The 26,835-nt window shown below is 44.1% G+C and overlaps 1 protein-coding gene across 5 annotated transcripts in view; it reads left to right on the forward strand.

Moving 5' to 3' along the window:
• Hivep1 (HIVEP zinc finger 1) overlaps nucleotides 1–26,835 on the forward strand; it is a 147,462-nt gene that overhangs the window by 50,808 nt on the left and 69,819 nt on the right. The window lies entirely within an intron of this gene.

Raw genomic sequence — 26,835 nt, forward strand, 5'->3', positions numbered from 1 at the left:
GGTGTGATGTGTGTGTGTGTATGTGTGTGCGCGCGAGTGTGTGACTGCCTGAGGTTTGCTATGTGAATGGAAAAGAAGCTTGTGTTGTTGTGTGTTTCCACCCTTTGATGTGATTTCCTTCACTTGATTCGAGTTGATGAAGAGTTTAAACAGTTAAACCAAATGTGAACACTGTTTATACTAAGAAACTAGTTAACTTCACCTGGCTTGTTTGCATCTAGATATCGTCTTTTAGCAAGGCATATAAATAATACCTACACTCAGGAAAATCTAATATGGTAGGCTGAACGGTAACCAGAAAGGAGTGCGTTACTAGCTGCAAATATTAACACATGGCTGTCTAGAGCAGTGCAGCTCGCTAATGCAGGAGCGACAGTGAGGTGGAAGATGATCTGCAGAGCATGCAGAGCGAAAGGAGCAGGGGTTCTGAAGATGAATGTGCTGCATCTTGAGATGAATTTTGATCTTTGCTATTAATATTTTTTGAGGGAATCATTTAATGTCAAATAGAAAATCATTAATAGTATGAGTTTCTAGTAGGTACTCATTATGGCTTCTGTTGCTCTGATGTAAGATGCCTGTTGGACAGGAAGCTGCATGAATTTTAATTTCTGTTTTCTTGTGGATTGGTAATTTCTTAATGACTTTATTTTATTTTTAACTATGTGTATATGGAAGTCCCTGTGGAGGTATGTACATGTGATTGCAGGTGTCCAAGGAGGTTAGAAGTGTCAGATCTCCTGGAGCTGGAGTTCTGGGTAGTTGTCAGACACCCAGTCTGAATGCTAGGGACTATGGAGGGTCCTCTGGAAGAGCGGTCTGTGTCTGAACTGTGGGACCAGCTCTCCAGTCCCATGACTGGAAATTATAACCCAAACTCTGAAGTACTATTTAAGAAAATATTTCTAAGTAAAAATATGCTTCTTTTGAGGAAACACGTCATGTATTAAGTTTATCAAAGACAGTGAAGTTCATTTGACTTTTAGTTATCTGAAGAAATCTAAATAAGGGCTGATTATTAATTCTGTTTTATAATAAAGAATTGAAAATGTTATAGGTGGGAAAATAAACTGAGTAGTTAACACACACTACAGTTTAGTTTAAGAGTGATAACAACTGCCAAAAATAGAAAGGTCGGGGGAGGGAAAAGGAAAGGAGTGAGGGAAAGATGTGTGCATCTCTGTAGTCCTCAGTAGAAGCAGGACAGTCATGAGTTCAGGGACAGCCAGTGTTGTTTAGTCACAGTTGATTGCACACTCTGTCTTAAAAACCAAAAGTTGGAGATGTGACTTGGCGGTGTAGTACTTGCCAAGCATGTGAAAGGCTCTTTGATGCCCATTCTCACCCAAAGAAATATATTATAACAGAAGATTTGCAGAATGTAAAAGTGTATTGTATCATTTATTTGGAAAGTATCATTTCAACTTAAAGTATCTCAGACACTTTAGTAAATATTGAAGACTTTATATATATATATAAAACCCTTCTTTAGATGACAGCCTTTCTTGGCATCTTGGAAAGTTCTGTGGTTTTTATGTGCTGAGATATTCCTTATATTTAAATTATACTATCTAAAGTTGTAAGCATTTGTAAATTATATGCAGATGTTGATGGGAGTCAGTTTTAATTTTCTTAATTTTAATCCCATGATACACCTTTGTAATTAAAATGGAAATAAAATTAATTTTCTCAATTGAGAAGTATGAAAATTACATATTAGAATTTTTATGGAGGTCATCATTGATGGTACCCAACTACTTGCTAAGTACTGTTCTGAATGTGCTGATGCTTTTGGAGCCTCTTGCAATATTGGGAGGTAGATGCGTCTTCTCTCCCATTTTACCAAAGAGGAAACTGGAGTTTGTTCCAGTGTCGCAAAGACAAAGAAAGGTGGAAGAAAATTTGCAGCTCCAAGTCCTTACTGGCAGCGGGGCAAGCGTTCTACTCAGGTGTCCCTTCTCCTTCGGTGCCTCCATTGTCTGCTGAGTGAGGGAAGGAGTTTCCTCCTCATGGTTTAGTTTTCTCAAACCTGGATCAGTGAACATACATGAGCACGTTAGTGTTGACCGGGAAACCTCCATGGGATTAGCTGTTGTTAGCACATACTGTTTCACATGATAAAACTTAAGAGACTAATCCCCACAATTTTTATTGCCTTATTTGAAAGCAATTAAAAGTAGGAATAAGGAGAGTGTGGTAATGTCACATTGAACCTTTTCAGCTCATTCACTTCCTGATTTTCAACAAGATTTCTGTCCTTTGCAGTCAGCCACTGGAACTGAGCTGTCTGGAGGCTGTCCTGTATCTGGTACGATATTGAGCAAAAACACTGGCCTCTTCTCGTCAGATACCAGTTACAGCCTCTGTCCCTCAGTTGTAACAAATACAAATGTCTCTAGATATTGCCAAATGCCTTTTAGGGGACAAACTCATTCCTGGCTACAACCACACGTTGAGTTATGTAGGCAGCATAGATCAGTAGCATCACAGGATAGTGAGTTGGGACAAGGACTTAACAAAGATGAGAAAGATGAAGCTTTCACAAGAATGGCATGAGAGAAGAGGCTGGCTTGTACGGCTGCTGTGGCCACACACAGTGTGGAAAGGAGGGCAGCTCAGAGCATGCCTGTGGCAGAGTGACCCAGAGAATAGACTCAGGAAGTGGGGGCAGACTGGGGTACATAAGATGCCTGGCTTGAAGAGGTATTTTAGAGGTAGAACCAGAAGACTTGGGGTTTTCATAGTGTTGTCCTCCTGACAAGGAATAGAGGATATTGAGCATTCTGCAGGACTGACTGGCCACTGAGGGAAGACTCTGGCAAAGTCTGCCTGGAACTCACAAGTATTTTGTTGGAATATTAGAAACTGCTGAATATCTCAGACCTTAATGAATCTTGCAGCCTTGGTCTTCAGTCACTGACTGCCATGTTTAAAATTAAGTATTGATTTGCCAGGTGGCAGATTAACTGTGATCTTGAGAAATGAAATAGACATGGCCTCTTCTTATATATCTACTTACAGTAAATAACTTGTTGGACACCAAATAAGTATTTTGTTCTCAAGTCATCACTGTGAGGTTTATAGATTCATTTTAAAAAAAAATCCTTTCCCCCTGGGCTTCCACATTTCTTCTTTCTTAACATACAGAGGCAGGGGGATAGGTGTTTTGAGACACTACCTTAAAACAGAGAGAAAAACAACATTGAAAACATATCCAGACAAATAACATGAAAGATAGAAAGGATCCACCCCAAAATAGAGAACTTAAGGTTTGCCTAAGACCACAAGTCATAATGGACAAATGAGATAAAATTAAATATCACATCACATTATATGGAGTAGATGAAGTTCTGTGTGAGGTGTGGGAAGGGAAGGAATTGATACCTTTCTGGAATGATCAACAGGTATTTCTGCGAGTTGGGATGCAAAACCAGGATATATCCCCACCACGGAGCTGAAGACTTCATTGAAGGGTAAACACCTAAGGCAGGAGGAGATGGGTACTGTTGGTGCATATTACAGTGGCCCCAGTGAGGGTCAGGACAGGGCTCCACAAGCACAGAATATTGAACATCACATACGGAAGATAAGAAATTGCCCACTTAGGCAGGGTGCCTTTCTGGTGTACCTGAAGAATCCAGACATTGGTGTGTATAGTACAGTGTCTGCAAGTTCACACGAGAGTTACTGTGCCTGGATTAACCTGGCACTTCCCTTGTTAGTGCTGCGAGACTGTTCCTGTAGGCTGCAGCCTGCCTTTAGAAAGACCAAGGGCACATAGCTGTCCTCTGCCCTGTTGGCTCTCTCCTCCTCTACCCGCTACCCTCCCCCTCCTCCCATTGTGCCCTCCCTCCCGTCTCCTCCACCACCTCCTTCTGCTCTTCCATCTCCCCTATTCTCCTTTCTCATTCATTCCCTGGTGCTGTGATAGACAACCACTGAGTCATGGCTCCAGCTCCTAAGAAGAAATGTTCTCAGTGGCAGGAAAACAGCATGTGCTATCTCCTTTCCTTTATCTATTTAAGAGCAGTGCATGTACATTGATTTTGTTTTGCTGGGTTATTTATAGTCCAGGGACTTAGGAAATAGTGAACCTTATCAGCTATACTATTATCAAAGTAATAACATCTCATCTCTCCTGCCTGTGCCGCCCAACACTAAGTTCCATGATTTCCCATGTCTGGGCATTTGCTAACGCATTTTCCTCATGCTTTGCTTCATATGGCTTCTGTGATGCACTTAGACTCCCAGGCCAGTGAGAATGGCTGATAAATGGCTGGCAAGCTATCTTGGGTTTGGTTAGATAAGATAGGCCCATGCATAAGAAGTTCCAAGTCTAATTACTGTCACTTGTGGCTCTGAGGTGGCCAAGTGTGGCCTTTTGTGAGCCACATGAAAGCTCCTTTTCTTGACTGCAATGGCTCTTGAAGCACATGAATCCTTGGAGTTCCTTGGCTTAGGGAGATTAGATTGAAATTTTCATGCATTGCAAATTTGATCATAAATATTTGTGTAGAGGCACTTAAATGCACTAAGAACTTTCAACACTCATAATTTTCCGTGAGCTGTTATGTCAAGGTAACTGTGAAGATATACAAAGATTGTACATACAACAGCAATTGGGATGGTGGCTTCCTTTCAAACAAGGGCGCGTTCATATTATGTATAGCACAAATCTGTATATAATACATATGCACATGCAAAATATATGAACTGTTACTAATTATTTAGGCTAGTGGCTTGTAAAGATGATGTAAGTAGATGGAGAACAATTTTTTCCCTTAAAATGTGACTTCATGTATTTTAATAGGCAGATCTGGTGATAATGTTTCATAACTATTAGTTATTTGAAAACCAGTTTAGGGGCTTTGTCAGAGGCTGGCCAGTAATAAAGAGCTGGCTCTTTATTTAATGATTGGCCATTAGTAGTAAGAACACATGGTTGAAGCCTCCAAGTTTCTAAAGCTTTAAAAATAATTTTCTGTTTTTAGTAAAGCATATCACTCAGTAGCTAATATTGTTTGCATTTGAAGTTACGGCAATTGTAGAAAATTGGTGATCCGAAATAAACATTTAATCTATTTATAGTCATCAAACAAAACAATGAAACCCTGTGACCTTTTCCCTGTACCTCCCATTGAAGTCCAGCTGTTTGCTCACTTATACTGAAAGGGTGGCAAGGACCAGTTGTAGTTCAGTTGAAACTTTTTCAGCTTGGATTTGTTGTTGTTGTTGTTGGTGGTGTGTGTGTGTGTGTGTGTGTGTGTGTGTGTGTGTGTGTGTGTGTTGTTGTTGTTGTTGTTATAAAATGTAAATTCTTCCCTGCTTTTGCAGGGCCATATACTGTGGAGAACAATAAGAGATCACTGCATTTGTCTGAATCCAGTGTCTGGATTATTGGGCATGCCGAGGGCCCTATGTCCAGTGGGGTGCTAGAGACTGGTGAGGAACACTGCCCGGCCTCTTCCCTTGGGAACTCCGGGTCTGGTGGGGGTCCTTGCAGTGAAATGAAATGATCACTGTGGAAAAGAGACACCAGATCTCAGGAGCTGTGGGACTGAGTACCTGAGCACGGCTGTCGGCTCTGTCTCAGAGAGCTCTGCAATGGTATTGTTTTGGCTGATTGTGATCGCAGGTCCCCACATAAAAGTAACATCAGTAATTGATGACTGCAGCTGTTATACCCAGGCTGTTGTTTTTGGGTTTTTCCCACTTGTACCACCTACATGCACTGTTTCACATCCTCTTCTAGTTCTCATGGTTGTGGGGGTTATCATTTGGAAAATATGCCAGTTGGGTAATGTTGAAGTCAATGAACATAGTTCTTAATTGACTTTGGAATGTTGACTGACATTTTGACTAAATTAAATGAATATCGTAGAATATTTATAATAGAATTACGATGGTTAATCTTGTTAACTTGGTGGGGGTTAGAATCACCATGAAGACAAACATGGGTGTTTCTATGTGGGATTTGCTAGATGAGGCTAATTGAGGTGGGCCTACCCACCATAATGTAGGTGGCATCAATCTGGGGTCTGTGGTCCAAGGCTGGATAAGAAAGAAAAAGAGAGCTGAGCATCCTCATTTGTCTCTCTGTTTCCTCACTTCAGCTACAAGGTGACCAACTACCCCCACTTCTGCCACCAGGCCTCCTACCAGGATCCCCCCTAGGATCCCACCTGGCTTCCACCAGACTCCCACCAGGCTTCCCACTAGGCTCCCACCAGACTCCCCACCAAGCTCCCACCAGGCTTCCCACCAGACTCCTACCAGGCTCCCCACCAGACTCCCCACCAGGCTCCCCACCAGGCTCCTACCAGGATCCCACCAGGCTCCCACCAGACTCCTACCAGGCTCCCCACCAGGCTCCTACCAGGCTCCCACCAGGCTCCCACCAGACTCCCCACCAGGTTCCCACCAGTCTTCCCACCAGGTTCCCACCAGACTCCCCACCAGACTCCCCACCAGACTCCCCACCAGGTTCCCACCAGACTCCCCACCAGGCTCCCACCAGACTCCCCACCAGACTCCCCACCAGACTCCCCACCAGACTCCCCACCAGACTCCCCACCAGGTTCCCACCAGACTCCCCACCAGGCTCCCACCAGACTCCCCACCAGACTCCCCACCAGACTCCCCACCAGACTCCCCACCAGGCTCCCACCAGACTCCCCACCAGACTCCCCACCAGGTTCCCCACCAGGTTCCCCACCAGACTCCCCACCAGACTCCCCACCAGACTCCCCACCAGGCTCCCCACCAGGCTCCCACCAGACTCCCCACCAGACTCCCCACCAGGATTCCCACCAGGTTCCCACCAGACTCCCCACCAGGCTCCCACCAGACTCCCCACCAGACTCCCCACCAGACTCCCCACCAGGCTCCCACCAGACTCCCCACCAGGCTCCCACCAGACTCCCCACCAGACTCCCCACCAGGCTTCCCACCAGGTTCCCACCAGACTCCCCACCAGGCTCCCCTCCAGGCCCCCCACCAGGCTCCCCACCATGGTACACTGTACCCTTGAGCTGTGAGCCAAAATAAAGCCTTCTTCCCATCAGTTGCTTTTCTTCATGTGTTTGTCTTAGCGACAAGGAAAGTGACTAATGTAGGTGTCTTTGCTGTTGGAAATTAAAATACCACTAACTGGGAGGAAGAAACAGACATCAAATACACAGTAAAAAAAAAAAAAAAAAAAAAAACAAAAACAAAAACGTTGCTTCTCTGAGGTTAAAGAAATGTAAAGGCCACACCCAGGAGTCACCCAACTACTTACGAAATTTGACTTTATGAAAACCTACTTGGTTTTAGATGATTGTTGAGTCCCACCATCTAGTTAGTTCCTTTTGAGTTTCTTGATGATTTTTTAAAATTTTCTTGTAAGAATATTAAAACATTAATAAATAAATAAACTATAAATGCAAGCTTATACAACATAAGTAATACTATTTCAAATAGAATACATGTTCGAGATAAAACTTTTAACTTCTGTAGTAACAAAATATGACAAAGTACAAACTAAAATCCATTAAAATAAAAGAGAAATCTAACTCTCAATTCCCAGTCAGAATCCAAATGCTCAACTGTGAGCTGTGCTTGGCCTTCTCTGTCAGTTTTCATTCTGACATCTTTCTCTGGAAAAAGACCCATCCCCTTGGCCTACATTCCAGGTTCATTATCATGTGTGAGCTTGACTTTACATACATAACAGATCCTTTCTGATTTTAAATTCATTTTCCAGTTAGTCACTGATCTGTTGATTCCAAATGTTTACAGTTGACCACCATCCTCTCTTCCCATTATCTATAGTTCATGGCATCCCCATTGAGTGCCTAAAAGGTAGTTTCAAACCTTCTATATCCTATGTTGGTTCCTTATACATACACTTACCTAAAGAAAGTTTTAAATTGTAAATTAGGGACAGTGGGAAATTATAATTACTACTAAAGTAGAATAATCTTCACAATATACTGTAATAAAGTTCTTTACAACTTAGGAATTAGTTCTGGAATATTCCATCTAATATTGGGTAACTGGAACCAGACGAGAAAGTAGAACCACAGTTAAGGGAGGACTGCTGTTCTCTCTTGTGTGTAAATGGTGGGAGGTGCTGAATGCAGTGCTGGGCACAGGCCATCTGCCTGCAGAGCTTGTAGATGGGGCATTCCCGGTCCTCAGCCTCTGGCATGAGTCCTACATGCTGTAGTTCCTGTCTGCTTAGTTCCCAAGACCCTCTCCTCGTCCCTCGGCACCTGCTTGCAGCTTCTTGCTTCTCAAATGCTGTTCCTGTCCCTGCTGCACACCTTCCCCTCCTCTCTGCACTTTGAAGGAGCCTCTGCACACTCTGCTGTGTCCAACAGGAAGACAGAAGAAACCAAGAAGTGCTTATAGCAAAGAAGATGTTTTCGGGTTTTCTAGAGAGTTCCATGGCAAATAATTGACTTGCTCTTTGTAATGTGTAGTAGAAATCAGAGGCAGTTGTTTCATATCAGGTAGTATTGGTCAGTAAACAATTTTGAGACTTCTGTGAAGTAGCATGAAATAAGTCAGTGGCACTAAGATTCAGGATTGTAAAGTTTGCTATTTATAGATTGGCCTTGGGCTTGGGGGCACTTTAGAAGAGTTAATGTTCTGTCTTGTATTTTATTTATAAATGCATTGTTAATTTTGCTTGAGGCTGTCAGTTAACCCTTGAATCGAAGACAAGTATAAGGCTGGGGAGATAGTTGAGGCAACAGAGGACCTGAATTCAGTCCTTTGAATACGAACAAAATAAAGCTAGAGGGGATGACACGAGGTTGCAGTCCCAGTGCCAGGGAGGTGGAGATGTGTTCCTGGGAGTGCCAGGACAGGGAAGGGCCCTCTCAAAACAGGAGGGAAATAAAGGTGGACAGCACCCGAGGAATGACATGGCCCCTCTCTCCAGGCTGTCCTCCAGTCTACACACACATGCATGAATAACACACACACACACACACACACACACACACACACAATTATACATATTAGCAAAAAGCAGATGGTAAATACTTTAGTCTTTGTGAGGCTCATATAATTTATGATGTTTCATGTTATTTTTTCCCTTTGCCTGTTTGTATTTAAAACGTAAGAAGTAAACTGTAGTGAACAGCCGTAGGCTATATTCTATCTATGGACCATAGCTATTGTCCTCTGCCACAGGTCCGTCTGCCTGTCTGCTGGTCTTTGTTTTCAGCAAAGCTTTTAACATTGATAGGCAGTTTTCTCAACTTGTGTTCATGTGAAGTTATCTTTCCTTTTTCTTTTTTTCTGGCTGAAAAGGTGTAGAATTTGACCTCTTAAAAATACTTCGGCTGGGCGTTGGTGACACACGCCTTTAATCCCAGCACTCGGCAGGCAGAGCCAGGTGGATCTCCGTGAATTCAAGGCCAGCCTGGTCTACAGAGTGAGATCCAGGACAGGCAGCAAAACTACACAAAGAAACCCTGTCTCAAACAAACAAACAAACAAACAAACAAAATAAACAAAAAACCCAACCAAACAAACAAACAAAAACACCCTTTAGTCCATGGTTCTCAACCTGTGGGTCACAAACCCTGGGGTTTTAAGTGACCCTTTCACAGGGATTGCCTAAGACCATCTAGAACACAAATATTTATTTACATTATGATTGATAACAGTAGCAAAATTACAGATATGAAGTAGCAATGAAAATAATTTTATGGCTGGGGGTCACCATAACATGAGGAACTGTATTAAAGAGTCGCAGCATTACAAGGTTAGGAACCACTGCTTTAGTCGTTGGAAATTCCGTGGGACCCCTCCCCATACACACCCATTTGTGTGTGCATGTGTGTCTTTGTCTGTTGGCTGGCCAGTGACCCTCTGGGCCTGTCTGTCTCTGACCCACAATGCAGGGTTAATAGGGAGCTGCAGCCAGTCAGTTTTATGTGGTGATCAGGACCCAAATTCCTGCTAGAATAGCAGACACTGCCCAGCTGCCAGCTTCCCACCCCCTCCCTTATAATCTGTTTCATTTGATATGACCGTGTGTGGTGTTCTTTGCAGTCATTTTTGGGACTCACCAAAGATGTTTTCAATCAAAATTGGGGAGAATTTCGCCAGTATTTTCTTCTCCCCGGTTCTTCTTGGGCGTTTTGATCACCCCCAGGTCTCTCCCTGTTTTCTCCCTTCATGTGCAGCACTGTCACGGTTCTCATGACACCTTGTTTCTAGGGGCTAGAGAGCTGTGTGCACAGTATTTCAGTCTCTGGACTGTCGCTCTAGAGCAGTGCTTCTCAAGCATCTGTGTTTTCTGGTGGTCTTAGGTGACCCCCAAAGGGTTCCCGACCCATAGGTTGAGAACCACTGCTCTAGAGTCACCCCCTGTGGACCTGGCATGGGCTGCTCTGGGTGTTGTCTTGGAGTTGCCCTGGTTTGTGCTGTCAGCCCTGAGATGCACTGTTTGCCTGGCTCCTTGGAGTTAACCTAACCCCGTGAAAGTAAGTCAGCTGACAGCCAGGGCTCCAAGGTGTGTTATGGATCCTGGGTCTCCTCTGCCTTCTTCTCACCTCTGGTCTCTCTCACCATGGTGACCAGGCTCCAGCTCTTGCTGAGCCCATAAAGACTTGCTCTTTGTTTCAATGGCATTCTCTGCTGCTGGTAATCTCCCTTAGGAAAGAGGACATTTCCATGTGACCTTTCTTGCTTTTCCTCTCATCATTAAGTGTCAGCTCATCTGTTTTTTTTTTTTTCCCCTGACCTTGGTCATTTCCACTTTAAGAAACTTTTGCCGCGAATTTTATCAATAATATAAAGGTTTGATTTATCCATTTGCATCACTGTATCATGGTCCAAGTCCTAAACGAGTAGATACTAAGCTCTGCAGAGCCAGTACCGTTCTGATTTTATGCCGGTGAGAACTAATCGTTGACACTGGCAAGGCCCCTGCACTAGCAGGTGGAGAACTCAGCCAGGGCTCTGGTCCTTTGGGTCCTGGAGCTGATGGGAGATCTCTGCTGGTGTGAACTGAAGGAGGGAGTTAGAAGTCGGCAGTGCACCCTGAGAGCTTCACTTCATCAACATTTTCCTTGCCATTCTAGAGACTGTCACTGAACATGGTATGCTACATGCTAGTTAACTCCAGGTCTCCAAACAAAATGACAAAAGCTATGTAAAGAGCACAGACTTATTTTAACTCTTGGTTTTGTCAGCTGCAGTTCACAGTCCTTAGCTCCTTTCCTTCAGGTTCTGTGGGGAGACAGAGTGTCCTGGCCAGAGGCATGGATGGATGGAGCAAATCAGCTCTGCATGTCCTTCTGCTTCTGTGGGGAGATAGAGCATCCTGGCCAAGGGCATGGATGGAGTGAATCAGCTCTGCGTGGTGGAAAGGAGGCAGAGTTGCCTGGGCTGACACACTTCCTCCTCTTTTCATTTTTATTCCACGTGTGACTCCAGCCTAGTGAATGACGCCATCTCATTCAGGGATAGTCTTCCCTCAGTTGTCCCACATTCTAGTCAACTCTGGAAACACCCTAACAGACAGACCTGGAATTATGAAGTATGCCCAACTGACCGATCTGAGTGCCTCTTCCATGAAGATTACCCTCATGCTGTAGATTGTAAGTCTGTTTTAGTTAGTGAATGTTGTTTCTTGAGTATTGTAGCGTAGGTTCTGAAGGGAAGTCTCTGCCTTGCTCAAGCTTTGTGTACCATACATAGGCCCTGAGGGTGAAGTGAGACCTATGCAAGGGTAGCTGTAGTGTCCTGAGATGACTGATGCCTTTTGTTCTGTCTGTTCTCTCCCACTCTGTCCCACTCTGTATGGGGCTACAGTATGGGTGGGATGGTGCGCCACAAAGGAACAGGTTATGTATTTCACACTCTGCTTCTTACATATAGCCAAAAAATAGTTTGTGTTAATAAGAGTTATACTTGGGAAGGAATTTTACAACCAAGAAAGATGAAAACAAGCAAAAACCCTAATATTTTGTTGAACTGGGAAAATGTGTCTTTAAAACCTCACTCAAGCAGGGGGTATGGTGGTGCACACCTTTAATCCCAGCACTTGGGAGGCAGATGCAGGTGGATCTCTGAGTTCAAGGCCAACTTGGTCTACATATCAAGTTCTAAGATAGCCAGGGCTACATAGTGAGCAACTGCCTTTAAAAACAAACAAACAAACAAACAAACAAACAAACCCATAACTAAATAAAATCTCATTGGAAAGAATGATTGTAGTGGGTAGCCATTCCAGCTTGGATCTGGAAGTTCCAACCCCCATTGAGACTCTGGCAACTGTCACGCCTACGAGGCGGGGCCAGGGGAGGCGCCTGGAGACCCGAGAGCTGGATGGGCCAGCGCTCTCTCTGTGCTGGGACGCTGAACGGTGGAGGTTGACTGAGCAGAGCTCCAGAGTACACCGCTGGACTGCGATACACCTTCCCCAGACCCTGCGACCTACCTATCCCTTAATTTGTGAGTTACGCCATTAAATAAATATCCTTTTAACTACGTGGAGTGGCCAAAATAATTTCACCAATGATGAAGTGTAGCTTAGGTCTGTATTGGAAAATCTCAGCCTTGATTGAGTCTTCGTAGGTTTCTGCTGCAGTCGTTGAAGTTGTATACAATAATGCATGTTTGTGTCTTTGTATGTGGTGCAACATGTGACTTCTTGGGAAAGGCTTTACACTGATTAGGATTTTTTTATTAAGGGGTGTTCCTAATTCCATCTTGTTTTTTAAATTAGCACTTACTTTAGTTGGAATGGTAATAAACAGAGGTGTTCTTCTTTACAACTCAAAAGGAACAGTGTATCTGTGTGATTCCATATTTTTTTTTTTTAGGTATTATACTGTAAATGTTTAAGTAAGAAAAATAAGTGGGAACGGATGTGGTAACACTTGACAGTGGCTAACTTGGGTTGGCATATATTTTCATCTTGTAGCATATACTGTTCAAATTTAAGAAGCAAGTTAAATTTCATAGTTAAATAATTCAAACTCAGTGACAGAAAAAAAAAAAGTACAACAAAGAATGCGTCTTTTCTCTAGGTCCCTTCCCAGGCAAGATTGTAAATGCCACAGTAGTGGCCTGTATATCCTTTTGTGTACACACACAAACACACTCAGCACACACATCCATTTTGATATTCTTACACAAGAAGTGTATAACATACTGACCTACTCCTTGGATTTTTTTTCTTTAACTTAGTAGCTTGGAAAGTTTTCTAGTCTTCAGGTTCTTAAGTAGAGTCTGTGACCCTGCCACCATTTCTATTCATCCCAGAGGAATTAAGAACATTGGCCAGTATAGTTCTAGAAAATAGCTTCTATTCTTTTTACTGCTGTTCTTGCCTTGTTGTGTGCAAACCTGCCTCCTAGTGGCAGTTCAGAGGTTATTTCCATGCCTGTTGACCCAGAGTGTTGGGGGGGGGGGCGTGTGTGCAGGGGTCATGTTAGATCCTGATGCCATATGCTGGCCTCTGGACACTGACTCCTCAAATCGTTTGTATGTCATTTCCTGCTTAATGTTTTTAACATAACGACTGTGAATAATACCTTGCTAAGAGTTTCTGAAATCTCAGAACAGGTCCTTCTGGTTCTTTTTTAAGTTTGGCATTATGGAAGTTTCTAAGTGGCCACAAAATGGACAGTTACAGTAAATCTGCCCTGACCTGTTGTCCAGCCATGGTGGCCCCTAGCCAGCCCACTCCCACTCACTCACTCTCCTGGCTCCTTCTGCCCTCCATTGGCTTAAAGCTGACCTCAGCTGTGGCATTTCCTTCCCATTCTTACATAAGCACCAAACATTAAGACTTCACCAAGAATTCCACCACAGGAGTCCCTTCCTCTGCGCAGACGCCCTGGCACTCTTTTGTTTCCATTTGTCTCCAAGTAGTTTTTCAACCCTTGTGGGGATAATCAGGTTGCATATATTTGGTTATCCTTTTGAGCCACAAGCTCGTCTTCCAGTTCCCTCGTTTCTATGCAGATTATTTGTCAGGGAATTGGGCTGTCTGTCCTGTCACTTCCACTGTTGGGGGGTTTGAAAAGTCAGATACCCCCCTGTGTGCCATTAAAGCTGCTGCAGCCACCAGCTTCCAAGCTGAAGCCGTTCTCTAGCTGTCTTCAGGCTGTGTTGGGCTCTGTCTCCAGGCCGTGGCTCAGCATAGCTCTGCTTATGGCTGTGACTTGCATGGGTCACTGGTAAATGACCATAGGTTCAAAATAGAGGATGCCCTTTGAAGAAAACTTCACAAGAATAAAATAACTCAGCACCAGGCAATGTTAATCAGATACAGAGAGCATCAGTCAGATACAGAGAGCATCATCATTTCTGCTCCTGTCATAGAATACCAGGAAGTGCTTGATTCATGAAGACAAAGGGTGTGAGTTTGACGGCTCTGGAGTCTGGGAGGATGAGGACAGGTGTTGGCACCTGTGGAGGCCATCTTACTGCACTGTAGCCCACAGGGGCCCTGTCTGCGTGTCTCGGAGGAGTGGGAAAGAGCAAACCTGCCCTTGCAAGCCATTTTGTGGTGGCTTGCATGACATGAATAACTTACCATTAGCCCTCACTCCCCACTGCTCGTCATTGAAGACTGTTTCAAGAGGGGTAAAGATATTGGAGTCATAGCAGATAGCAGCCCTTAACCGTGATCTAGGTCATGTGTGCACTGGCTCAGTCATTTGTGGAAGCGGTTTTTAATGAGAATGTAATCAGCTGCTCTGTGTCCTGTGGAGACGGGCCTATTGAGAGTCTCTGACATGCACACGGAAAACTGGAACTGTAAATTTTCCATAGATATGGTTCTTGCTGAAGGGATCACAGGTATCAGTGAGGAGGCCAGAGCCTAGGAGGAGCCAGCTGCTCTCACTGGCAGCTGCTTTTCTTCCCAGGTGAGGTGTCTGAAGCATTGGGAACCACTCATGTTCTTGGCCCCACTACAAACACATCATGAGATAAAACAACTTTCCCATCACTGATTTGCCTCTCTGATTACGTTTCCCTTGACTGTAGCGCCTTCAGACAGATCAGGGGTCCAGGCTAGCCCACAGAGGTACCGTGGTTTACTGTAACAGGTAACATGGAGCCCATTCTGTTCATGTGCTCACAACAGGCCATGCATGAGATTGGAAGAGAAAGCATGTTTATCATCATAGCTCAGGATATACAGGAACCTGAGCAGATGCTTCAAGATACCTGCTCATGTCTTCTCTCCTAATGTGTGATGGGGGCAGAGCTTCCTGAAAGAAAGTGTGCCCTCATCACTGTTCCAGAGTTGGAGGAAGGGGCCACCACAGGGAATAAACCCTGTGGCTGGGAGCTAAGAATGCTCATTGCTGAAAAAGAAAACAAGTAGAGTATTACTTGAGACCCACATTTCACTCAGCTCGTCCTCGAAGGAGCATGGCATCCTTCTTCCCGACAGAGTCCTCCATGCATGGGATATGGCTGTGAAAAGCCCAGGGAATGACCACCATCATTTTTCTTCTCGCACACTCTACCTCTCCTTCCCCACTTAGAGATGCAGGCTCGCTTGTGTCTGTGGTGACCCGAGGTCCAGTTGTGATCAAAGGCTGCTTGCTGCTTGCTGATGGCTCCCCTGCTGCTGGGGAGGAGTGACAGAGAGGAGGGTACTGTCCGGTGAGGAGATGAGGAAGTGGCACACGGGTCACGTTTACAGGATCGTGGTGATTGCTACCTGAAGGCTCAGTACCTGACGAGTGGTGCTGTGTGTCTACCCTAGAGGAGGGATGTGAACAGATGTTGATGAAGCATTGACTCTGCTGGGGAGCAGTTGGCAAATTATGATACAAAGATTAAGAAATGTGAAAGAATTGCCGTGTTTTCATGTCACTCTTCGATGTTATCAGACTCGTTCTCCCCATTTTCCATTGTCTCCTCCTGTAAGAGCCTCTGTTCTCCGCTCCACCCCAGCAGATCTGCCTTGTCTTAGACTGTCTTGTTCTAACAGAAAGAACCAAAACCCCGAGATACCCAAATGTGGCTTACACAGCTTGTAGGACAGCTAATCAGCATGGCGCGAGGGTCTGCTCCTGATGATGAGTTTGTGGTGAAGGCCCTGGGCATGGCAGAAGGCTGGGGCAGGGAGAGCAGGAGTGTTGTGTTAGAGAATTTTCTGGGGAGATGCAACACACTTGTCTACTCATTCCAGATAGGAAGCCCATGACAGACCAAAGTATAGGCACCACCAAAGTCCAGCTTGGTGAGCCAATGACTTTATTAGGGTTACTTACAGGAATATGGGTGAGGGGTCACTTAGAGGAGCAGAAATGACTCAGAGAACCAGAACCTACAGCAGCACAGGTGACAGTCACAAAGCTGGGAACCTGGCGCACACTGCACAGCCCGCAAGCAGCTCAACATGTTGGAGAAGGACCTTCTAGGTGCTTCGGTTGGTCTAAATCTCTTCCAGGCTGCTCAGCTGGTTTCTGCTGTTCCAGGAAGCTGGTCTGGTCTGAGAGTCCTCTTTGCAGCTTGGCTTGGCTGAAAGTTTTCTTTGCAGCTCAGCTTTCCCTTTTCTGAGGGAGACTCACTTTTATTGCTCACTCTGACAGGGAGGTGCCTAGAGAATCTGGTCAGTTTTAGGGAGCGGTGTTTACCTTCCGGCTTAAGGAGCTTCCTCCTGGATGGAATGTTTTAATCTTGGAGGAAGATGTTACACAACAGCCAGGAACTTTGATCACAGGCAGTCTGTTGGCCAGTCAACCAGGTACACAATACTTAGTTTTCTATATTTTCCCCTAAGCAAACAGATCTTTATCTTAGTCTTTTGTCTTTGATTCTGGGAATTTTTCATATTTATCATAGGGGACACAGATGTATTATTGCTGACAAGAAATAAAGCATACAACCAGCTATCCAGAAAAGCCAGAGCAGCATATTAGCAGCTTTGTTTAGTGTTTGGGGTTCCTACTTCTTGAGTCTCTGCATCCTTAGAGAGGTGTGTGTGTGTGTGTGTGTGTGTGTGTGTGTGTGTGTGTGTGTACATACATGTAGGCACATATGAGTGTGCAGGGACTCACATACATGGCCACACATTTGCTGGACTCCATCCCTGATGAGGTTAGTGACCCATGTGCAGTGGAGCCTAGCATTGGTGGTCAGAGTAAGGATGGTCTGGCTTCGTATTCCTTTGCTGTCCACCGTAGTTACCATGACTACTCCCTTCATTTGCTGTGTCAGAGACCCTCACCGGGGAAAGCAGCATTGAGTGTTGTCATTCTCTAACCCTGTCCAGTGTGCGGGGGCAAAGTGCTTGTGACCACGGAGAGACCGGGGGAAGGACAGGTGACTGAATAACTTCTGCGTTTTTCAGACATTGTGTTTTCAGCTACAGAAGGACTAGTATAGGGCTGGCACTAGTGAGAATTTCTGAGTCTGTGTTTCGGTATACATTATTGAGAATGTATAGCTTTGTGTTTTAATTTAATTCAATATCTGTTGTTCAAATCTTAGATGGTCTCTTAATAAAAAAACCCAGAGCCAGGTATCAGGGTGAAAGCTGAAAGATCAGAGAAGCAGAGCAAGCCAGCCACTGGTTCTTAGCCTAAAAAGAAAGAGTTACTGTTTGCTCATGTCTTATATACCTTTCTCTGTCCAGACATCACTTCCTGAGATTAAAGGCGTGTGTGCTTCCCAGTACTGGGATTAAAGGTGTGTGTCACTGCTCTGTTTCCAGTGTGGCCTTGAACTCACAGAGATCCAGACGGATCTCTGCCTCCCCAGTGATAGGATTAAGGGTGTGTGCCACCACTGCCTGACCCATATGTCTAATCTAGTGGCTGGCTCTGTCCTCTGATCTGCAGGCAAGTTTATTAGGGTACACAATATATCATCACAGAGATCCTTAGCTTTTAGATGCATATGGAGCTTTCCTTCTTCCATCTCCCTGATCATCCTCTGGCCTCAGTGTCAGCATTGATAAGGCAGATGGCTGATGCAGCGACCCTGCACCTGATAAGGAGCTGCTCACGAGAGCCAGCTGATAAGACTTTTTCCTCCAATACCTGTAATTTAGAGACTATTACTTTTCACGATTGGCTGTGTGTTGAAATCACCTGAGGAACATTTTTAAAATGCTGATTTAATTGGTACAGGCTGCAGCCTTAGCATCAAGATATTTTATAGGACAGTAATATTAAGTGGCTCAAATGTACAGTATTGGGATCATGTTTCAGGGGCTTTATAAAGAGTTATCAAACCAGGACCTGGAATAGTGGCAGGAAGGCTCAGCCTTGGTCTAAGTTGCTTTGGCATGTCTTAAGAAATAGCCTGTTTAAAAAAAGAAAGAAAGAAAGAAAAGAAAGAAAGAAAGAGAAAAAAAGGAAATAGCCTGTTAGCATAGTCCCTGGCTGGGCTCCAGTGAGCACCTAGACAGCTGGTCCTGGGGGAAGCTGGCTGGACTTCTATGTGTTAGGAAATGCATGCTTAGTCCTAGAAAGCCTCTGGTCTGGTCGTCTTTGTATCCTCTGTGGGGTAAAAGATACTAGAATTCCTTGCCAGTGTGATGACACAAGTCTGTTGGAGACCACCGAACAGTGGGGGCTCCCTCCCAGACCCGGGATTAGGCACAAACCACATCCAGTCATCTGTTTTCACAGAGATCCTTTATTAAGCAGGAAAGAAAAGTTAAAGTGGCTGCTTTCTGACTCAGGCAGAAAACAGCAGCAAACGACCTTGCAGGTGTCATTTTAAGAGGGGAAGAAGGGAGGTCTGTGTTAGGTGGGCTAGGATTGCCCTGGTGAAGGAGATGGGGATGAGGGGGAAGGGGAAGGGACAAGAGAAAGAGGGGATTTGTCCTGCAGGGACAAAGGACTCCTCTGAACAGAGGGGAGACAGAGTTATCTCTATGTGGCACATAGGCAAATGGCGGTTTATAAAGGTAAAGGGGAACCCCCGTGTTAGGATGAGGTGTTTAACTGGACATGTTAATTAGGTGAGCCAAAGGGGGCTTTTGATTGCTGGACCTTGGCAGGCAGCCTCAAGAGGAGGAAGTGGCCAAATAAGGGACTAGACCTTGGTGGCTGGCTTTAGGAATGTAATCTAACTGTTTTTATCAAGGCAGAGAGGATGGGGAGAAGGGCAAAGCCTGCCAGAGCCAAATGATTGAGTGAACTATGTTCCTTCGTCTGTAATCTCAGTTCTTGAGGACCTGAGGCAGGACTGTGGAGAGCTCCAGACCAGCCTGGTCTACATAGTGAGATCTTGTCTCAGATAATAATGGTAATGGTAATACTAATAAAATAAAGAAATAATGAAAAAAATTAAAGAATGCCCCCACACACACACACACACCGTTAATAGGACAGTTTAAGCACAATGGCCTCCACAGTTCCTACTCTGCCGATCAAGGCCACCAAGTGGAGAGAGTGACTGCAGTCTCCATAGGAATAGGCGCCTGTGGCAAAGCTTTGCCTGGTGGCTCAGCAGAGTGTGCTTTGGGTGTCTGTGTGCATTTTTGCCTGTCCATGCCCGAATCTCATAGCAAGGTGGCCAGGCTCTGCTTTCGGTTTGAAGCATGGTGGAGCCGCATCTGCTTTTGTCTTGGAGTTATTTCAGGATTTCCTCAGCACCAGCTCCAAGGCTGATTTGGCGAAAGATGTGGTAGACAGAGTCTGAGGTAGGGTTTCTGATAAGATTTCAGTGCAATCTGTTTCACAAAGAATATTCTTTTCTGTTCTATGGCTCTTTGTTTTTGATGTAGAAAAGGCACTCAGCCTGTCTATTTCACTCATTGTCATTGTCCGCGTTCATAAAGCCTTTGAGCCCTTTACTAGAAATTAATAGCCCTTCCGTCCCCAGATCTCTGGGCTCCTCCTACAGCTGCTCTACTACCTCCTGAACTTCCTGCCCCAGAGGTCCACATCTCCTCCTTCATTTCCTTCCCAGATACTGCCCATCACATGCAAGTGGTAGTCACGGGAACCCAGTAACTTCAGGTCACTGACTTCTTTGTTCTTTATGTTGGACAAGACACCCTCCTCATTTATTCTCCAGTGCTCTTGGGGTACTAAGCTGTGTCAGACCTAAATGTCATTACCCCAGACCGGAGCCAGCAAACATTCCGGAACTTCCTAGTTGCAGAGCCCTGGGTCTGAGACCCAGTGCATTTATGTCCTTAGAATCTCTCAGCTCTTCATTCTCATTAGCAGTTGGCCTTGTATTCATTGCCTCTAAGCCCTTGCACCACACACTAGGCTCTTTTCTCTTTGTAGATGTGAGGCATTTGAACTCCTTCCTGCAGTGGACTTTCCCCTCCAACACCTGCCAGCCCTCCATCCTTCAAGTGGTTTCAGGGAGAAGCGCTGGTGTTTTCTGTTGACGCACACTCACTGCCTGGGCTCTTACCTTCTCTCTCTTCAACTTCACCCTCCATTTCTCAGGTCCTTTCTCCCACCATCACTCTGCCTGGCTCCTCCCCGTGAACAGAAGGAGTTAAGCAACCTCCCTTTGAGCCTATGTTTCTCTCCACCCTCAGCCCCTCTCCTCCCTCCTGCTCTGTGCTTTAGACATTTCTGCCTTCCAGCTTTTGTTAGCTGTCTTGTGCCTCACCCCCCCCCCACCTTCCATATTGTCACCTTCCATGCTCCTCTGTATCCCATGTTCTTTGGGAAGTACCCTTAGTGGCCTCCTCAACTGTGTCATCTGTTGGGAGCATCTCTACAAGATTGACATTGAGCCGCTCTCCTGTTGACTTCTGTGGACAAAATCCCTTCAGATTCTCCTCATTTTCTGGCCATTCCCTTTTTGTTTCTATCTTGAGTTTTTCTTTTATTTGTTCTTTGAAAGCTCAGGCCACTTTTCTCTTTCCAGTGGTTCTTAGCTGAAGTGTAGGTTACCCATCAAAATCATTTTCCAAAGTTTTTAAAATGTGTGCCCCTGGAGTGTTTAATTCAGTAGGTCTTCTAGAAGCCTTCTGCAGTATTGCGACATTGGGAGGTAACATTTAACCATTGATTAACTAGTTATGCATTCAGTAGGTACTCACCGGGTACTTACTCTATCGCAGTGGCACTGCTAGTTATTCAGTTTTTTTCTGTCATAAAATGCATTCTTTGAATAAATAGCCCGTTTCTCTCCTTCCCTAGTCTTGATCAGTTATTTTCTAAAGGAGTCATTACTAAAGGATAGTGATGGTCTCTAAGATCTTGTGGTCAGGTTGTCTTAAAGCATTCTGTCTCTGCATGCAGGAACTCTGTATCGTGTTACTTTCTTGATGTATGTGTCCAAACTGCTCTGCATACACCTCCCCAACTCCCGCCCCCATGGAATATTTGCTTCCTGCCTCTTTGCATTTCCAAGCCCCTGATAATCCCCGGTCTGAATGCCCTTCCCCTGTGGACATTTGTCACTTCCCACAGTCTGGGACTTGTGTATTTATGTCTCTCAGTTCTTGAATGCAGCACTTTATGCTGGTACACAGGAACAAATAAATATATTCTGGATATATTGAACCATGGATATTAGCTAAATTTCCTTTATCTAAAATGAGGACCCAAAGTGTTTCAGACATCTGAGGTTGGGGGTATTTGGAAATTTGCATCAACTTCATAAGTTGAGCAGTCTGAAATCCGAATAAAGAAATTTAAAATGCTCCTAAAACTTGAAACTTTTAAGCACTGAAGTTTCAAGTTTTGTATCATTTTGGATTTTGAGATTAGGGCTGCCCAACATGTAGGATCGCTACATTTTAGAAATTATCCTGCAACTTTTCATATGATCTGTAAATTTGTAATTTAGGATCTATGACCATTGTAATTTAGCACATTGTTAGGAATCATTTCTATTGAATTTAAGTTTTTATTTTTATATTCCTACTCATTACACGTAATTTAATAGTTGAAGAAAATGTAAATGGTAAGATGAAAATATTAATGTACTACTCTCAGATCTTGGTGTTTATGTGTGGTGGGCCTGCCTCCCCATTGATGCCTAAGTTCACATTTGTCTTTGTGGCACAGTGTCTTCCTTTACATAACACATGTTGAGTATCTTCCATGAGTAAGTATTTTTAAGGACCAATTTTAGAAGCTAAATGATGGCATATGCTATGGAAGCTTTCTGTAACTAGTTTCCTCTTCACATGCCAGCCCTCCCCCATGCCATTGTTGATACATATGCTGCAGTAGCACTGTAGCAGTCCTTCATGTGTTACAGTTGTAACTGGAGGGTCTAGTGACCCAGGGTGGCACTGCATTCTGCTGAGTAGGTGAGGTTTAGTGAGGAAAACAGAAAGGCAGACCTGGCTAGAATGAGGGAGGTTGCCCCGGGGTAAGAAGAGAGTTAGGGTGAGTGTGGGCTGTGAACCTCCAGGCAGATTCCTTAAGGGCTTTGGGTTGAATGGACATCATGTATGGACTCATTTCTTTGGATCTATTTGTTAATAGTGTTTGGTTACTATGACGTCAGATACTTGTTTCTATTCAGTTATTGAGGCTTTGGTTAAGAATAAAGACAGATGTGATTTAATCAAGAACACATTGGATATTATGCAAGTCACTTTTTATCCTCTTTATCCTGCTGCTGTTATAAAGCTATATAGCGATTGAGTGTGTCTAGTGGGTCAGAGCACCTGTGAATCTTCTTTTTTTGGAATTCTTTAGAAAATATTGTTTTCTTTACATTTTGAAAGAATCTGGTATCAAAAGTCCCTAGGCCTAGAGCCTTAAGAAAAGTCAGTTTTCTGTCTGTTGCTCTAGTTGTCTCTGTGATGTCATTCCGGTCAGGCTTTCTTCTTCTTCCTGTGTCAGTTTGGATAACTGCAGGGTGTTCTCTGGCTTTTCCCAGTTTGTCACATTTGTTAGGTTCATCCACACGGAGTTGGATTTGTGATTTTTCTTGTTTATTTCACTGTTCTGTGATTTGAAACATGAGTAGTCTAGAATTCCATTTTGGGATTGCCACAGTTGGTTCTCCTCCCTGCAGACAGGTCTGTCCTGAGGTCATGGAGATACGGAGCTGGTAAGTTAAGAGGGGCTGCTTGTAGTGGCAGGTGTGCCTGCTTAGGGGGTTGGCAAAGACTAACTCCTCATGGTTGCTCCTCATGTTGAAGAGTCTGTGCACATGGTGAAGACGCCTTGTCATTTGGTGCTATCCCATGGTCTGTCTGGGTCACTGAAGTCACTGTGGCGGTCCGCAGATGGTGTTGGGGCGTGTCTTCAGAGATGACGAGAGGAAGTAGAAGCTGTGCTGCATCCAATAGTGAAAACAGAGTGCTCACGCTGCTCTTTCCTTCCTTTCTTTTTCTTTTTTCAGTCAGATGACAGAAAACAGGTGCCAGTCTACAGCTTATTAGGTTTTACTTTTTAACATTTTATTAATTTGTGAGAGAGGACATTAGGGTTTAGGGCCAACCTGAGTAGCAAGAGGCTCAGCATTAGAACCGATGGGGACAAAATTGAACCCTTCCTGCAGCAACCCTGAATGTGCCACTCTATGAGGTTTAAGTCCTGGGTCACCTCGTGGTGGTGAGGTCAGGTGGGGGCTATCTCAGAATACCCCATCTTCTCAACCCTTCACTACTCTCTTTTCCCAGTGTAAGGACTACAGTAAGATGTTATTGCAGGGGCATTGTGTGTTTTGTTTTGTTTTGTTTTGTTCCTCTATGCTGTGACCCAAACCTGACAATAGTAGCCAAAGGGGAGAAACGTTTGTTTTGTCTCAGGGTTGAGGAGGGCCACAGGCCATCATGGCTGGGAGCGGCAGGACCGTTGATGGCACTCTCTGTGGTCAGGAAGCAGAGAGGGATACTTTCTCCTTTTGTAAGATTAAGTCTGTGACTCTAGTCCATGTGGCAATGCTGCCCACCTTCAGGCTGGGTCTTCCCATCCTAGGAAAGCCCATCACAGACTTGCACAGAGGTTTGTCTCCTTCATGGAGAGTCAAATTCCATCCAATTGACTTAGCAAGAATGTGATGAAGATGCATTGGCAGATGCTCCTTTTCATCGCGGTGTCAAGCTATAGCTTGACTTCCAGCAGTGAGTCCTGAAGTGAATGTCCTGGGAACATGACTTCGGCTTTAGTAGTAAAGGATGCAAAGGGGAGAGATGGGGCAACATGTGTTGCTGACTTGTTACTGCTCTCTCTCTCTCTCTGGATAGAATTACAAAACTGTTTCTTGCTCTGAATCAGAGTGAACAGGACATATTTCATTAAATATTGGCAAATTATCTTGTGTAAATTACAAACACAGAATACATGGCCACAATCTGAAATTTCAGAGGTTGTTTTGAAAATACATCGTGTTGATAAGGAGAATTGTAAAGCACAGGTTAAATACAAAGAGGATATTCTGTGAAAATGGACAGAAGCAGAAGCTTCCTAGGTCCCCAATTCAAGATTTTGTTCACCTGTTGAACTGGGGCTGCAGGTAGAAGCTTCCTGGACAGGATGCAGTTGTAAGTCATGCCCCACCACATTTGTGTAGCCTTATTATCAAGATAAAAGACAACTGAAAATGGAAGAATGAAGACTAGTATTTTATGATCAGATGCCAAGGTCATTTTTATAAGGAATTGTTTGAAATGCACACAGAGGTGGCCAGCCTTCGTAGCCTAAATAACCACACAGAGGTGGCCAGCTTTGGTAGCCTAAATAACCACATAGATGTGGCCAGCCTCAGTAGCCTAAATTACTATTCTTTAAGTATTTGTTAAATCTTAAATTTTTGCTGCTTTGAGCTACAGTTTAGTCTATTAATAAAAAGTTCCCTTTCTTAAATAATGTCAAATTATGTGTGCATAAACTCTAGAAACCCCAGCCATTACTACAGTGAATACATATAATATACACATTATTATTTATTACTAAGGTTTAGATGAACTGCTGGCATAGTAATAATAGTTCTTTGGTTAGAAAACCAGGTTTTTGTATTTTGTATTTTAAGTCACATGATTTATTTATTTATCATTTGAATATCAACAATGTGCTTAATGCTTTATTTTGTTCAAAATAGCCTATATTCTTTTGTCACTTGTATTTTGTGCAAATTTCAACCTTGCCTTCATTTTTTTGCTTGTTTTTTTTTTGTTTGTTTATTTTTAAGGAAAAGCTAATACTTAATTCTAGGTCTACTTTTTCACACCATTTAATTTTATTTTCAGTTTTCAAAACCATATAAATTACATGTTTGTGGGGCAGCATGATATTTCTAGATGTGTGACCATTGTGTAATGTTCAAAATAGGCTAAAAATACCCATTTTACCAAATATTTATCATTTCTTTGTGGAAAGTTCTCAAAGTCCTTTCTTCTTCTGCTTGTGGTATGTGTAGGGTGTACATGCATTAAATGGGTTCCATCCTCTGGCTCCCATGTTCTATATTTTGTGTGCGTGCGTGCATGCATGTGTGCATGTGTGGCCTGCTTTCAATTGCAAGTCATTTCATGACAAATAGCTCTGATCTGTAAATGTCAGTTTCACAGGTTTCCAAAGCTCCCTTCAGTTACAGTCTGGGTCTGATAACTAGCAGGAAGCAAACAGGACAAGGCTTTAGGGGATGCATTTGTTCCTGAGTTCCTCAGGATGGAAAAGGAGGGCAATGCTAAAGCTCGCACTGGCTTTCCTCCTTCTTTCCGTGGCCCCCACTGTGCCGGGATGACCAGCAGTTGCAAAAAGTTTGATCAGTGAACTGAAGGTGATTTGAGTTCTGCCTTTCTGGTAGGAGAGGGGGAGGAGAAGTTGCAATAGAGGTGAAGGGGCCCTGTTGGGGTATGCTTCTTTGATTTATGTAGAGTATGGTCCTGTGCCAGAGGCCATGTATTCCCTGGCTAGTAGTGATATTGGACGCAGTTCTGGGGCTAGTGGTGTGTGGCAGCAGGCAGAGGCTATCATCCCCTTGGCACAACAGTGTAGAACATTTATCTGAATTATATACTTTGATGACATATCTAAAGTATTACATAGTTGTTGGCACCATGCTCAATTGAGTATAGAGGAGTACCCTGGGAATTGTGTGCCTTTTATAATAAGCACTGGAACTGAGATTGTACTTGAACAAATTACCACCACCATCAAATTTGTATAGCCTTAAAAAATTCAAATTAATTGCTACCAAAGCTGAATATGGATGTATTCATAAAACCTAGTTTGCCTAGAGCCACAGACTGGTGAACAGCAGACCCTGGGGACGCACTTCACTTCCTTCCCTGTCTGAAACAACATCCAAGTCTGTTTTTGTAGTGCTGGAGATTGAACCCAGGAGCTTTGTGCATGCAAGGCAAGCACTCTTCCACTGAGCCCCTTCTCCAGTCCTACCTACCCCAGGGCTTTTTACTTCCGGGTCCTGTTCTGCCTGGCCCAGGTGTTTTTGCTTCAGGGCTATCCCTGCCTTTCTGAGCTTTGTGCTTATTCAGTAGTTCCATGGTCTTTCTTATATACCATCTCTTTGGCACATCTCTTACTTCTTAGACATGCTGTGGTATTATCAAGGGACAGACAGTATTTATTTTTCAGTTCATCATTGCCTTCAGTTTTTCATTAGCTTTGTCTCTCCTCTTTCTCTTAAGCCTTGGTGTTAGTTCATTTCCTGATACTATAATGAAATACTTCTGGCTGATACTTCCTAAGTGAAAAAGGGGTATTCAGTTCACTATTTTGGAGATTAAAATGCTAACTAGTATAATGCTGGCTCTGCAAGAGCCAGTTTGGCCTCAGCCAAATCAGCACATGGTAGAGCACCTCATGGAGGATCACATCTTGGTGGGAACACATACAAAAGGCAGAAATCCCATGCAAGATGAGTCAGAGAGGATAGGGAGTAGCCAGGCTTTTCTTGACAGCATTTCTTTCAAGAACTGACTCAGTTCCCATGAGAACTACC

Source organism: Peromyscus maniculatus, chromosome 5 (assembly GCF_049852395.1).
Source record: "Peromyscus maniculatus bairdii isolate BWxNUB_F1_BW_parent chromosome 5, HU_Pman_BW_mat_3.1, whole genome shotgun sequence".
NCBI classification, from domain to species: domain Eukaryota; kingdom Metazoa; phylum Chordata; class Mammalia; order Rodentia; family Cricetidae; genus Peromyscus; species Peromyscus maniculatus.